Below are 17,088 nucleotides of genomic sequence, written 5' to 3'. Positions count from 1 at the left end.
TTGATAGAAGAAGAAGAAGAAGAAGAAAAAAAAAGAATCGACTCAATCATAGAGAGTGTGGAAGAGAACCAAAGAGGCAGAGAAACCTAGGTAGAGAAGAGAAGATAAAAGAAAGAGAAAGAGGTGTTCTCGATAAAGATAAAGCGCGAGTCATTTTTGAAGCTGACTCCGAGTATCTGAATGGGCTGAAACCGAGTCAGGCTGAAAGTGTGGGAAGCACACACGAGTCGCACGCGTACAACTGAATTAAACAGTTGCGAGTTTCGTAACTGTTCTCAGCTGTTGCGAATTTTTTGCAAGTAAGATTAGCAACTGAAAATTCGCAACAGCTGCTAAGTTGTTGCTAATCTGAGTTTCTAAACCCCATATTTGGTGTACTGTATAGCTAGTTGGGCCGCACATATATGGGTTGTAGGCCCTACAACACTCCCGCTTGTGCGGTCTAATAGAACTTCATATGCAGTGCTTCACATATAGTGTTTCGAATGTAGTTCTTCAAATGTCATCCTCTCCTTTATGACTTGTGCCGAAATCAATTTCCTCATTAAAACTTTTACAAGGAAAAACCCAGTGGGACAAAACCTTGGTACAACTCTTTACATGTAGTACTTCGCATTGTGTCTCGTACTTTACATGTAGTTCATCACATGCAATAGGATCTTCAAAGACCGACAAGTCTAAGTTAATTGCTGACAGATATCCAGATAATACTTTTATTCAACAACATATGGATTAGAAAGTGGATAAACTGATACACAATGGAAAATGGGAGGTGCCACTAGCTCTGAACCAGTTTTTGAAGATAGAAGATTTACCTCAGCTAGGGGATGGTAATGATAGGACAATCTGGAGTGAAAATTTAACTGGAAAATTCTCTGTAGCCAGTGCAACTCAACAAGTTAGAACTAAATTTACAACAGTTCACTGGGAAAAAAAGGTATGGGATCCTTGTTTACATCCTTATATATCTTTGAATATTTGGAAAATATTGACGGGGGATTGTCCAACTGAGGAATCAGTTAGGAAGAAAGGTTTTATCACATTTTCTAAATGCTACATGTGTGGGAATGCTCAAGATAATATGGAACATATATTGTGGCAGTGTAGCTTTAGTGAAAACATCTGGCATTGGTTATGTTGAATGTTTAAATTCTTAATCCAAACTAACTTTGAGGAAGTGTTTAATATGGTGAATAACAAGAGCTCGGCTATTAAACAAGTATGGTTGATAAGTGCTTGTACTGCAATGGTTGAAATCTGGTTCAGTAGAGACAAGAAAATGTATGAGGATCAGGTTCCCAATATTGTGCAACTTAAAAGAAGGATTTTAAACCTTACAAAAGAATGCAGTATTAGGTTGAATGGTAAAAGGAAAAGTGATTTGTATGACTTTCAAGTATTATCTTCATTTGGCATCAAAAATATTCCAGTGAGTATTAATATGGTAAAGGAGTGTTTCTTCAAACTTCCTGAGATGGATCAAATTTTACTTTGCTGTGATGGTGTTGCAAGAGGAAACCCTGGCCAGGCTGGTGTCGGTTGTGTAAGGAGAGACAGTAAAGGGGAATGCATTGGTGCTATTTCAGGTGGGATTGGAATTGCTACTACTTACATAGCTGAGGTTATGGCTCTGATAATTGCTGGAGAATGGGCAGTAAGAAAAGGCTTTTTGAATGTTTGTTTTAGTCTGGTTTCCAAGGAAGTTATAACATCTTTCATGTTAGGGAGAATTCCTTGGATTGCAAGCATTAGATGGCAAGCTATCAAGAGTAAGCTAAGGATTACCTTCAGTCATTCTTATAAAGAAACCAACTTCTCTGCTAATAAAATGGCAGTGAAAGGAGCACTCTTGGCAAGGGGAGAGTGGATGTACTCTGACTGTAAGCCAGCTTTCTTAGGAATATTGGAAGATGAAAGTAATTCATACTTTAGATTTTGAATAAGAATTCTTGAGGTTGTCCTGATGGGCTTAATTTCTGGGCCTTGAAGGATGTATTTTTAATTTTTTTTAAGTTTTTTTAGTTTCTATTATGGGCATGTCCAAACAGATGGTTTTGTGTAAAAACTTTGGTTTCCTTTAATAATAAATTCATATGATTTTGCAAAAAAAAAAAGTTAATTGCCTCGTTAAAACTTCGTCAGGAAAAACCAGAAGGACAAAACCTAAACTAAGAAAAAGAGTACAATATTAAGCAAACTTAGAACATAGTTGGACTCGAATATGTTGCCTCATTAAAACTTTGAAAAGGAAAAGAGTCCAACGCACTATTAGATTCTCCCCCCCGATGTCAGACAGTTTCATTAGTCCAACCCAGTTATGGGAGTTCATCACACTTTACTTTGGCGACTTGAATGTTTATAAGACATTGTTGCTGATTTTGGTAGTTACGTTGCTTAACAGACTGTCGTGTTCATTTCTTTGATTCAGATTCTTTCAGTAATATCAACGCAGTCTTTATGTCTTCAAATTTTAACATACTTGATGTTTTTAGTGTTTTCTCGTTAAAAACCTTGCCGAGTAATAAAACCTTGTGGGAAAAACTATCACCGAAGGGAAAAAGAGTACAACACAACTTCAATTTCGAAATAAAATATGTCGACATCATATCTTTGGATCCTCCCCCTCATGTCAGCATCTCCCCTTGATTACTTTAAGAGTTGTTACTGACATTTCCTCTGGTCATGTACTTTTCAAATTGAATATCGGTAATGACTTAGAAAATAGTCTACCATATCTCCCTCTGATTACTTTTGTTGAAGAAGAGATTATTGTTCCTTCATAATCAACAACTTTTGGATTGCACTTTCATTAGCATTCCTTTTTATGTCTTTGCAGGGATAAAACTGTAACACCCCGAGTTCCAGACCAGGGTCAAACCCGCATGGAGATCCGAACTCAAGGAATTACGGGTCGGAACGAGACTTATGCATATAACTAATCTTGCTAATTTCCTTTTATACCAAACATAATTGAAACTTTTATACATGAATTTGTAGCATATGAATACATTAAACATCGTTCAAAACATTTTCAACTAAATATTTTTTTAATTCAATTTAAACTTCAAGCAATGCAGAAAACAAGACAATCACTAAGCTACTCATTTCTGTCTTCCACTTCCAACTTCCATAAATCTGCAAGGAATGTCTATTGGGGTGAGATGATAGCTCAATAGAATGGATTCCCTTTATCAAAATATATGAAAACATGTCAATCAATCAAAGAGAATATTACAATAAGAGTATACGATGAAACTTCAGGGATTTAAATATATGTATATTCATCAACTAACTCACAATCTATCAAATTCTCTTGAATGCACGAGTATCCTCGGTTCGTGCCCCGCCTATCCGTGTATCCTCGGTACGGACACCGCCATTCAAACAAGTATATCCATTCATTTATAAATTCACACTACCGTTGTACGAGTATCCTTGGGTATTGCCCCACCTATCAGTATATCCTCGGTACGGGCACCGCCATTCAAACAAGTATATCCATTCATTTATAAACTCACACTACCATCGCACGAGTATCCTTGGGTCGTGCTCCACCTATCCGTATACCCTCGGTACTGACACCGCCATCCAAAAAAAACATACCCAATTATTTATAAAATTATTTTATCATACAATACACAACTTTATATTCCAAATCACTTCATCAACAAGTTATAAGTTCACAACCCAACTAAACGATGTAATTCTTTTAAGTATTTAAGCAAACACACTAACTGCAAACTTTTACTTTGTAGGTTTCATAGTGATAACTTATCTGATCGTCTGGAAATTTTAGGTGAACATTCCTGAAATATTTATGTATCACATATCCAAATTTTACATCAAACTAACGTCTCAATCAAAAGATATTTATTTTACAAACGCATCATAAAATCTAGGCAGATAACATCATTTTACCAAACTATTCACCATGAATTCATATTAGTCTCAAATTAATAAAATTCAAAGCACAAAGAAAGATAATACATTTATCTATAACTTTTGTTAAGACCTCAAATCCTTTTAATATTTTTAAGACTGCCTAAGAACATCAAAACCACAGCAAAACGAAACTGCCCAGAATTTCAGAAACTATTATCCAAATTACAAGAAACATTCAACGGTGAATATACATTTTAAAACTCTCAAATTTTAACAAGAGATACCTAAACATGTTTTCTACCAATAAGAGAAACCTGATCATCAACAAGAGGTAAATATTTATTCAACAAATTACTGAATCATAACAATACAAAATCATATAAAATAAACACCAAAGAAAAACACCTAAAGAGAAAAGGTTTCGCATTCTACCTTAATTTCATCAAGCCTCTAGTGATTTTCTTACTAATCCTTCTTCTCCAAAATATCAAACTCCATCTTCCTCTCCTAGCTTTCTCTTTATTTTATGTTTGTAACCCCTATTTCTTTTCTCCCTCTTTCCTTCATAAACCATACATTAATTCTCATATTAATACTACTCATATTAATAATAATACATCATATTTATTATTTTATTTATTTATTTTTATTTGCCTTTTCATTTTCTATTAATCAAAATATTTATTTATTTATTTATAGCTATTATGTTTCCATCCTAACTTGTAGTCTTTCTAGTTCAATCAACCGACCTATGCTAAGGCCAAGGAATAACAATCTAACCCACAATGTTAACTAATTTGAATATAATCCGACCCGAAACAGTAACTGAAAATACCAGGTATTACAAAAATAAATTTATGTCAATGGTTACTTTCAAATATATGATTACGTTCATTATACCATTCCAATGACGTTGCATTGGCGCTGAGTTATATCTAGCTAACAAGTTCACCGAGGATGTAACATTTGGTAGAGTACATTATTCTAAGTACAATAATGTGTCTAATGTACAGGGAAATTCATCTCCTTACACATATTCGCCATCTTCCTTTAGACGAATTGGTCCTTTACTTACATTTGAACCTCGACTAACCGTGGGAATGTTAGCAGGATACATGTCCTTGTTAAATTTCCTGACAACTTTAGACATGTGCAAACTGGTGGAATAATATACCACAAGCTCAGTATTCGGTCGAGCTTTCCCCAGATTTTTCATCTCAAATTTGGATTTCAAATAACTTTTAAGGTCTCTTATTACATCAAGAGTACCCATCATGTCTGTACCATCGACATAGATAGCTACAATTCCAAATAAGGAAATTTCTTCTGAATACGCAAGGAAAAATAACTTACTTGTCTATCCCCTCCAAATCAAATAGCCACTTAGACGGGTATACCAGATCCGCCTGATTACTTCAATCACTAAGTGAGCGTTCTATCTAACTGTAAACGAACTCTGTGGTTTAGAGGCACTTGATTTGGGAAAAAAAAGGCTATCAAGTAGTTTTGTAAATATCTGCTATCTCTTGATTCTTTCAGAGGTACGTAACAACCACATACATATGCTGCATTTCAAGTCCTTTTGAAACTACCAAGCTAACTAAGTAGTGGAGCGCTATAATGTTCATTACAAGAGAAAAATTTCAGGGCTTTGTGAGAAACCTCACGCCACAAGGCGATTCTTTATACTTTAAGACTGCTTTGTTCTCATTATGCTTTGTGACAAATTAATCATGTATGTCCAATAGGCTTTACACTTGGTTGGTTAGCACTACCACACCAAATACATGCATATTTGTTGAAGAACCAAGTTCTACTTGGATTTTATAAGCCAAATATGCTCTTCGTTGACATCAATTAAGCAACAAAGAGCTTAGTTCGATCTCATCTTGCTCTATTTCTTTAAACAACTGTATATGAAATTAATCATCAATATACTCGCATGATCTTTCCATTGACTCGTGCATATTCTCATAATCCACTTGGGATGTCATTGTTATCTGGAATCATTAAACTTCGGAGCGTCCTCCAGTTTTATTCATGGACATATTCAGATACAATCTTATGAGATGATTTCTGATGTATAAATAAGTTGTGCCTTACTCACCTACTTCCTTTCTAGGTGAGGACTGATTGAACCAATTGGTATCTTCAACTTCCTTTATGGAGCCATGGCCTCAACCACACTTCCACTAAGTGTAGTTGCAACACCTTAGTATATGGTGTATATCCCTTATTGAGGATTTGTAACCTTGCAGGTAGGTTTGCAGCTGGTATGTGTGATCTCATCACTTTAGAGACATTAGTGTACATTCTGAAAATCGATTATTCTTTGTCACTTAACATTTACATTTGTGGAGTACAAAAATAAATATGTGGCACAGTGGGAATACACCATGACAATTCCTGTCGTTCCCTTAAGAAATACTTTTCTTATCTCCCCCTAACGATGGTAAGATTGTCTCATTAAAGTGATAACCCGCACATCTAGCGGTAAGAGATCTCCTGCCAAAGGTTTTAACACGCGGATGATTATTGGGAGTACATATCCAACATAAATACTTAATAGTTTTCGTGACCCATCATAGTACGACGTGGACTCGTAATGACACATAAACAGTGCAACCAAAAATGCGTAAGAATACGAATGTCAGGCTTATATCCAATTACCAACATGTACGCAGAAAAGGCTGACTAATATTGGGTTCTAAAACTAATTTAAGTAAAGGTGTGTTTAATATTGCATATCCCCCAAGAAGTTAAAGGTAGGTTTGTACGCATAACCATGCCTTAGACATCATCTGTAATTTTTTGATGACAGCCTTTGCGAGACCATGAGGTATAGCATGCTCTGTATTGATCCTATTAAATATGCAATAACCATCAAGTCCTTTTGATGTGCACTAACTAGCATTTACAAGGGTGGTGAGCCCTTACATGTATAATATGTTCTAGTAGTTTTCCAAATGCAAAACTTCTTGGGAACTATAACTAGTCCAAATTGTTAAAGCATCCACCAGAGCCATAAGTGCGTGGATATATTTCTATATTACCTTGTTTTCTTTGTAATATAGGTTGTTTTCTATTTGCATCTTAGGATGGTCTCGATCCTATTTTACTGAAGATTTTGTAAAATGAGTGATATGCTTTCTTACTTTAAAGAACAATGGGGAAGGTGGGATGGGTAGGGGGGGGGGGGATTGTGCATCTAGTACTTTAGAAAACACTTATTGAGAGATATTCCGTCACTTCGCATTATGTCAATCTTTTTCCCGTTGTATCGTTCACTTAAATAAAGTGATGTATATATGAGTCCTTTCAAAACGATCATCATGTCACAACCAAAGGTAGCTTTATGGTTGTGCCAAAGTCTTTGTGATTCAATACCCAATATTTCATTGACGGGGTCAATATGGATTGAATAATCCAAACACTAGTGATTTACATTTCACCAAATTGACTCATGAATCTCTCTAAGAATATGCTTCCTTCCACATTTATTAAAGGTTATGAAAGATGCAATCAATTATATTCTCATCACTGTGAGCTTGCACATGCATGATATCCATTTGCATGGGTTTCTTTGGAATTTAACAAGGTGTGATTATCTCGGTACATGTAGAGATTTTGTGACGTCTTTGTTCTATCTTGAAAACAAATTTGAGCAGTTCTTCGCTCGATGATCCAATCATGGTAGTCACATTATAAGGAATTAGTTCAACAACTAGTGTATATTCCATAAATTAGTGGGAGAAAAACCACTAACAGTTAGACATTGAGTCTTGAGAGATTTAATAAGTGGTGTGGCCTTATTGCGTACTAAAAGTGGGATTCAAATCAAATACTTTAGAGTGAATATATGTTACATTTCAGGGGGGCAGGATATACTTTTCATCCAAATGTATCTCAAGTGCTTTAGAGAATTTTGTCTTCTGGAAATGATGTACTTTTCGTTCCATAAGTGCGGACAATGGATAAAGTTCAACTAAAAAAGATAGTCAATTGGCTAGGCAAGGTTCTTCTTGCCAATAAAGTTGATGTCTAAAGTATGACATTCCTCTAGAAATCGGTTGCTACTATGGTACCTGCATTCCATTGCTTATACCGGCACAAGTAACAAGATTCATTCCCAACTCTTTAATTTTTGATAAGAGCTAGAATTACATCTTAGCTTGATCCCATATTCGATTAACACCCATACTTTGGTTTTATTACTACCGGGGACAAAGATACATCTTTGTCTCACATATATGTCTCTCTTCACATGCTTCGCATAAGTCAGTACGCCCAACCCTCATTACTTTGGGAATTTTCTTTCTTCAACTTTTTTTTTTCAGTTAGCTTAATTTGAGAAGTTTCTTTATCTCAACAATCTAGAGAATCTCACTATATATGTCAACCGCTTTCTTTAGGTTGAGTAATTTACTAAAGATAGTGAATTTCTTATTGCCATACTTCAATATATACTAGTTCGTTAGAATTATTGACGAAATAGAAAAATAAAAAGAATAATTTCTGACTTATATCGGATTTTGTAAGTTCTTCCACAAAAGTTGGAATGCATGTGCTGAGAAACATAAGGGTATATGTATCTCCACCTTTTAGACGGTGCGTTGTGATTGGCCAAAAGGTTTTATAAAGTATATTTCACATCAAAAATACAATAATGGTGGTCAAGTACTCCTGAGTCCAAAATGTTATTTTTGAGTTGAGTTGAGTTGGGTCCAACTGTAAAGTACCTTAATAAAGGACATTAAAATGAATAATTTTCGTATAATAATCCCAAAACCAAATTTCTTTATGGTCGAATTGGATATGTAGAAGCCAAATTTATTGATGGTTCTAAAGGTGAACCGGTCAAGTTAAAATCTATTCGATCATAACCCGGATAATAGTGAAAATCAGAGGATATGTGAAGGCCCATAATTAACCGACTTAATGGAAGTTTCCAAAGTATAATACACACAACTATATATGCAAACATACATATATATATATGTACTTACATCAACGATAATGGTACATGACTAGCAGATGCAATTATAAATTCAAAATAACCACTCAAGTAGTCAAACCAAACACGTATTTACTGATGAAGTAGACAGTACAATCTTTTCTTTATGTAAAACACTAAATATAGGAGTCTCTTTGAAACTAGTTAATATAGATTGCACTAGTGTTAAAATGAACGATAAATTTCGCTGATCAAAATAATGGACGACTAAAATCGATATGAACACGTTGAGGTCTATTATCAAGAAGACATGGTGGAAACCAACATACACTCACATAGTCACGATGAATTATAATAATTTAACCAACCATGATGAAAATAAACTTGTATATAGACCATCTTATGAGTTGAAAATAAATAAATAAATTATACTAATGTAACACAAACCAGATTTGACCAAACGAAAATAGAAATCGGTTGTAAACACAAGTACCGCAATCGTTGATGGGTATGATAACATTGAAAAGACAACATAGACTCACAAACATGGCTATTATTGCAAACATAAACAAACATGGCTTCATACGTTACTAACATAGTACTACGAAATATATATAAAGGTCCTAAAAAACAATTATTGCGTTACAAACATGAACTAACACAAATCTACATTACAAACACAGTAACAAAGACAAATCAATAATCCATTTTTTTAAAATCAGTCAAAAGAATAGATAAAATAAAAATAATATATTTTGTTTCACATAGAGAACACAATCATGCCAAAGTAGTCATATGTCACAGTCAGTCATGGGTTAAATTATAATAAAATATTTACAGTCAGACTAAATATTTGATAGAAAGTTGATTTTAAAATAGCAAGGAGCAAATCATACAAGGTCAAATCGTGTACACACATAATGATCAATCTAAGATGTTATATATCAAAGTGGTAAATTGAAAACGTATGTTGAAGATCAGACTGCCAAAGCTAATAAAAAAAGTACAAAAAAAAATAAAATAATTGTTCACACCCAAGACATAGAATAGATATGTGACATAACAATCATCATAACTTCCTATCAAAGATCTAATTAAAAATAAGAAAATAAAAAATCAAAGACATGGCGGGCATAAATGGTATGACAGATAATCAATCATCATATATAATAAGGCATTGACAGACGTATTTTTCACTTACAGATAAAATAAGAAATAGAAAAATGTGAAAATAGTCAGCTATACCTCGAGTCTTGTGCAGTTGATTGATTATAGAGATAACTTTTCTTTAGAATACCGATTGCGATTTGAAATGCCATTTGAGAAGAAAACAAAAGTGCGGATCACCAGAGATAGCTTTCTTTTGGGATGTGATTTGATAATAACCCGAGAGAAAATAGATCAGCGACTGAGCATCGTGGTGATTACGTTTTGCAGTAAAATTGTAAAGAAGAAGACAAAGAGATAAGAGAGAGAGAGCATAAGATATTATTGATTCATTAGCCACATTACATATCTATAATATCCTTATATACATGTAAAGAAAACCCTAGGTATAGCTAGTTGGGCCGCATATCTATGGACCGTAGGCCCTACAACATCCAGTTCATTGTAGATAACAGTTCTTTTTTACAAAAAAAAGATTTGTAGTAATATGTGAAGGATTAAAGTTAGTTTGGTCACACCGAAAATTCGAACTAAAATTAACAAATTTACTTTTTTTGAACTAAAATCTTATATTATAGGCTAGATATATATATATATATATATATATATATATATATATACCATCTCTATGGTGAGTTCATGAAATAAAAAGGTTTCATTATTGGACTCCTTAAATATTTCCACATTCTCCAAATATGCATGCCCATTTTTTGACCAAAAATCATCATAAACAACCACCTAAATGGTTATATGTTTTGATGCCTATCTGAATTCACCATATCCTACGGATAATTATTTCCTACTATCTGAATTCACCATATCCTATGGATGTAAAACAAAATAAAAGTGACTGTGTATGTGAAATATCGGAGGAAACTATGGATAAAAAAAGTTGGGATAAAAACCAGTTAGAATAGTGTTACTTTACACTTCCTTCTAACTATTGCCGGCATATCCATTGATCTACATTATTGAGTTGATGTTCAAGTAGATGAAGTTAAGTCAAATGCCTTGCGAAAATGTTACTCCGTCAACATTTCATCGCTCACCAATGTCTTCGGTATTTTGTTTTCCTACTTTATGGTTGCCACTGCTTCAAATAATAGATGTAAACTTGGTGTTACTTCGTTAATGACACTGAAAAAATAAAATGTAACTAAACAAAAATGTAGGAGAGTAACAGACTTTCTCTACTAATAAAATTATATAGCAAAATATATTATAAAGTCAAAACAATTCGTGACATTTTTGACACGTAATTTTACATCTTTCTTTATAAAAAGTTGTTCCTCTCTCTCTCTCGAAAAAGAGGCGAATCTCAAACATTATATTGAAAATACCAATTTTGAAGATCGGAAACATTACATAGATTTTTCAAGTTCATCATACAATTATCAGTTTTATAGTTTCTCTCCCAATTCTGAACCATCCCAATCTTACAAACATAATAATCAAATCAGTCTTTCATGAGGTCCAAGCCTCAACAAAGGGCCTAAATCAACTTGTGTGACTGCATAAAGCAATGACTAGAACAAAACCAACCTTATGTTCTCAAACTCATGTATAATTAATAAGTAACATGATATGTTTTCAAAGTGACATTATCTACCTAAATATAAGTAACAACAACAACAACAGTTGCTAAAGTAATATGTCAATTGAATCGATTTTTAGCAGTCTGTACCGGAGTAAATCAGACTGAATCGACTTAAGAGTCTTGGTAATAGTAGTTGTAACTGATGAAATAGAAGAAAATCTTGAGCTAGTTGTTTCTTCCTTAATTTGCTTTGCTTGAGTTGTTTTTGTTCTTGTTGAAATTGTGGGTGATTTTTCTCGGGAGTGAAATGTGGTCTCCCAACAATATTTTAACCTGGATTTTTTTGGAGACTCCCAACCGTATGTTAAATTTTTAAAAAGTAAAATAATTTTGATTTTGATTTTCAAACCCTAACTATAAATTAGTCTAGCTTAATCACTAAGCATACTTAATTTAGTTAATCAAATTATTAGCACTAACTAATGGAGGATATTACTATTAACAAAATTAGTAGGTTAAGGGGTTTTGTTGATTACTATCTCATGATTGTATTTTGTCATCTAGTGAGCCCTAAAATCCAAAAGTTTAGAGCTCCTATAATAGGATTTTTATTTTAAGCCTAAAAAATTTTAATTAACCTTAAGTCAAAAATTATAAAATGACACAATTGGGATGTGCATCATGTCTTCAACTTCGTGGTGTACATTTACAACCCATGCATGTCAACTAAATGTGTTGTTTAACCATTGACCATTGAAATAGACATCACACATCTTACCCGGATGAATAAGAAAAATAAATATTTTGCAGTGGATGTGAAAGATTAAAAGACAAAGAGAGAAGGATATTCCTTTCATTAGAGTTAGTCTCTATTACATCAATATAGTTCTTGATATACAATAGGAACAGAATCCTAGTTATTATATTGGGCCGCGCACCCGTGGGCTAAAGCCCTATAACACTCCCCCTTGTGAGGTCCAATAGAACTCCATATGCAGTACTTCTCATACAATGCTTCGGATGCAGGTCTTCAAATGTAGTTCTCTCCTTGATGACTATTGTGTTTAAGACAATTGCTCCATTAAAACTTTGACAAGGAAAAACCCAGTGGGACAAAACCTTGGTACAGCTCTTCACATGTAGTACTTCACATGTCGCCTCGGATTTTACATGTAGTTCATCACATGTAATACGATCTTCAAAGATCATCGAGTCTAAGTTAATTGCCTCGTTAAAACCTCGTCAGGGAAACCCAAAGGGACAAAACCTGAACTAAAGAAAAAGAGTACAATATTACGCAAACATAGAACATGGTTAGACTCGAATATGTTGCCTCATTAGAACCTTGACAAGGAAAACCCAGTGGGACAATACCTTGACGAAGGTTAAAGAGTACAACGTGACAGATGCAAGTAAAGGTGATCCGTTGAAGATGATAACTTTGCTCCATTGAAGTTGGCTAGTTGCTTCACAACTCCTAAGGCAGAAAATCCTCGTGGTAAGACAATAGCCTTATCTAGGAAATTACATTCCCGGTGTTTGTTGTTGATGAAGGAAAATAGTTCAACATACCATTAGATGCTCCCCCTGATGTCAGTCGATTTTCATTAGTCTAATGCAGTAAAAAGGAGTTTATCACACTTACCTTGGTGACTTGAAAGCTTATAAGACTATGTTGTTGATTCTGGAAGTTACGTTGCTTAACAGACTATCGCGTTTCATTTCTTTGATTCAAATATTTTTAGTAATATCAACGCGATCTTTATGTCTTCAACGTTCAACATACTTGATGTTTTAGTGTTGTCTCGTTACAAACCTTGTCGAGTAACAAAACCCTTTGGGAAAAACTATTCTCGATCGAAGGGAAAAAGAGTACAACACAACTTCAATTTCGAAGTAAAATATGTCGACATCATATCCTTGGATCCTCCCCCTAATGTCGGCATCTCCCCCTGATTACTATCAGAGTTGTTCTAGACAGTTCCTTTAGTCATGTATTTTTCGAAACTGAACATTGGTAATGACTTAGAAAATAGTCTACCATATCTCCCCCTGATTGCTTTTGTTGGAGAAAAGATTATTCGTCCTTCATAATCAACAACTTTTGGATTGCACTTTCATTAACATTCCTTTTTATGTCTTTGCAGGGATAAAAAAAAATTATGTCAATGGTTACTTTTAAGTACATGATTACATTCAGTATACCATTCCAATGACGTTGCGTTGGCGCGGAGCTTATCTAGCTAATAAGTTCCCTGAGGATGTAAAATTTAATCGAGTACATTATTATACTATGTACAACAATGCGTCTATTGTACTTAGATATGGGAATTTCATCTCCCAACACATCTTCGTCATATTACTTTGGACGAAATGGTTACTTACTTATATTCGAACCTCGACTAATCATGGGAGTGCTATCAGGATGCATGTCTTTGTTAAATTGCCTGACAACTTTAGACATATTCAAACTGGTGATGGTGATTTTCACAATGGTTGTAGAAGTGGTAAATAATAGAGTTCGTTCAACACTTGTGAAGTTTGTGCTTTTAGATTTAAATTTTAAGTATAACAAAAATAAAGCAAGTAAAATGTAGGATCAGAATCTCGCAACGAAAATATTTCAGCGAAATTATCAACAACACAATACAACAGCGTCGCAGAACAATTTCAGGAAGAATATAATAAATGACGTCAGCTAAGATCACGAGAAAGATGTGATAGTCCTGCGAAAATTAGAGAGCTTGCGAAATTAATATTTGTAAGGTTGCGAGAATGTCGCAAATCATACCCGAAAATAAAGGACAGATTAGCTGTCATCCATTATGTATTTCCCTATAAATAGTCGTTCAAGTTGTAAAGAAAGAGAGAGAGATCTTTTTTGAGTAAGAAACAAGTAAATAGGAGAGAGAAAGTCTAGAGCAGAGATCATTCTTGATTTCTTTATCTTTTCTTGTAAGAATATTCAAAGATTGATCAATAAAATTAAGAGTGTAAATCTAAAAATGAGTTGATTAATAATGAAATCATATGAGGGGTGTAGTGTAGGATTTCCTGCAACTACATAATGGCGTTAGAAACATGGAGATTGAACATTGAAAGTTGAAGATTGTTGTTGAGAATATTCAAATCAAGAAAGTGATTAAATAAATCAGTGAACTTAAAGAAAGATGAATAGAATTAATGAAGATGACAAAAGATTGGAGTGTAATATGATAACAAAAACGATGGTTAATGAATTCCATGAAAACATCAAAGGAAGAATACATAAACGAAATTTTGAAGGAAGGAAAGTTATGGCGGTAGAAAAGACATCACCCTTGAAAGATTGGGAAAAGCAAAAAATTACATTCATGGCGGCAGAAATACCAAAAGAAAATTTGAACCACACATCTCCATTGGTTATCACAGTGCCTATTACGAAAAGAGAAGGAGACAACAACAAAATCCACAGAGAATGGATATTGAACAGAACTTTAATCGATACAGGAAGTTCAGTGGATATAATATTTTATCACGCATTCCGGGGAATGGGATTTAAAGATGAAGAAATGTCCAGTTCAACATATTTTGTTCACGGCTTTGGAAAATCCACAACAAAACCTAAAGGAGAGATAGTGGTACGAATTCCACTTGGAGAATCGAAACACATGTAACGTTGCGTGGTGGATATGGAATCGCCATATAATATGTTATTAGGAAGACCATGGATACATGCGATAAAAGCTGTGTATCAACGTTGCATCAATGTATTAAATTCCCCACACCAAATGGAATAGGTGAAATCAGAGGAGATGTTGACAATGCGAAATTATGTCATCAAATTGAAGTAAAGCATTATGAAGGACAAGCAAAAAAGAAACAATTTCGCAGAAAGTTGGCAAAGGAAGCAAAGAAAGAAGAAGAATTTAGAGTATATATGATAAGGGCAAAAAAGGCAAAGGAATACCCAGCGAAATTTCGGAAGAAGGAGAAGGACCTATGAAAACAATAAAAAACCAACACCAATGGGAGAACCTAAACCCAGTTACACTGCCGCAGAACCAACAAAAAAATAAACGTTGGGACTATAGAAGAACTCTAATATTGAGAATTGGAACCAAAATGGATGTGGAAGAAGAAGAAAGAACTGTTAACTTGTTGCGAGAATATAAAGATGTTTTCGCAGGAAGCATGGATGAGATACGGGAATAGATCCATCAATTGCATGCCACAAGTTGGAGATTAACAAAAATGTGAGACCATTTAAACAGAGAATAAGAAAAATTGCAACAACTTACCATTCCCAAATAGAAGAAGAACTACAGAAAATGCTTGATGCGGGAATCATAAGAGAAGCTAAATACCCAGAATGGATAGCGAATATGGTCATTGTCCCAAAGAAAAACAAAGGAATCAGGATTTGCATAGATTTCACTGATTTAAACAAAGCTTGCCCCAAAGATAGTTTTCCGTTACCAGATATTCCTCAAATGGTGGAATCCGCAGCGGGAAGATATAGTATCTCTTTAGATGGGTACAAAGGGTATAACCAAATCCCTCTCGCTGAAGAAGATCAAGAACATACTGCTTTCTTTGCCCCTAGAGGTTTATATTGTTACACGAAAATGCCATTTGGTTTGCGAAATGCGGGAGCGACATACCAAAGAATGGTAGAGAAGGTGTTCAAAATGGATACACAAAACATTAGAAGTATACGTGGATGACATGTTAGTAAAGAGTAAAGAAGCTAAAGACCATGTACAAGACCTGAGGGAGATTTTTGAACAAATGCGGCAGTATAACATTAAATTGAATCCTGAGAAGTGTACTATTGGAGTTGCATCGGGAAAATTTTTAGGCTACATTGTATCAAAGGAAGGAATACAGGTTGATCCAGAAAAAGTGCAAGCAGTTCGTGACATGCCAACACCAGCAACAATAAAAGATGTACAGAAGTTGAATGGGCTTCTAGCTTCGCTGGGGAGATTCATTTCGCGATCATCAGACAAATGCAAATATTTTTTCGATATACTCAAGAAGGGTGCGAAATTTAAATGGACTGATGAATGTGAAAAAGCTTTTCAAGGATCAAAGAACATCTTATGAATACAACTATTTTACAAAAAGCAGAATCAGGAGAAGAATTATTGATCTATCTTGCGACGACGTCGCATGCATTAAGTGTTGTGTTATTGCGAGTAGACGCAGGAGTGGAGAAACCCATTTATTACATTAGCAAAACTTTTAATACTGCCGAGAAGAATTACTCAAAGATTGAAAGTTAATCTTAGCATTAGTTTATGCATCATTTAAGCTCCGCATATACTTTCAAGCACAAGATAAAGGTATTAACAAAAGTACCAATTGAATCAGTGATGAAGAATTCTAAAAGATCAGGAAGAGTGGAGAGATGGAATGCACAAGTAGGCCACTTTGATATTAAATATGAAATTTTGTCTTCACCAAAATCACAAGTTGTTGCAGATTTCTTGGCAGAATTTCCTTTAGAAGAAGATGAAGCAGTAGAAATGAGATGTAGAAGAAGAACATGGAGATCCAAAAGATT

Source organism: Papaver somniferum, chromosome 10 (assembly GCF_003573695.1).
Source record: "Papaver somniferum cultivar HN1 chromosome 10, ASM357369v1, whole genome shotgun sequence".
Lineage (NCBI taxonomy): Eukaryota > Viridiplantae > Streptophyta > Magnoliopsida > Ranunculales > Papaveraceae > Papaver > Papaver somniferum.
This window is presented reverse-complemented; position numbering follows the sequence as displayed.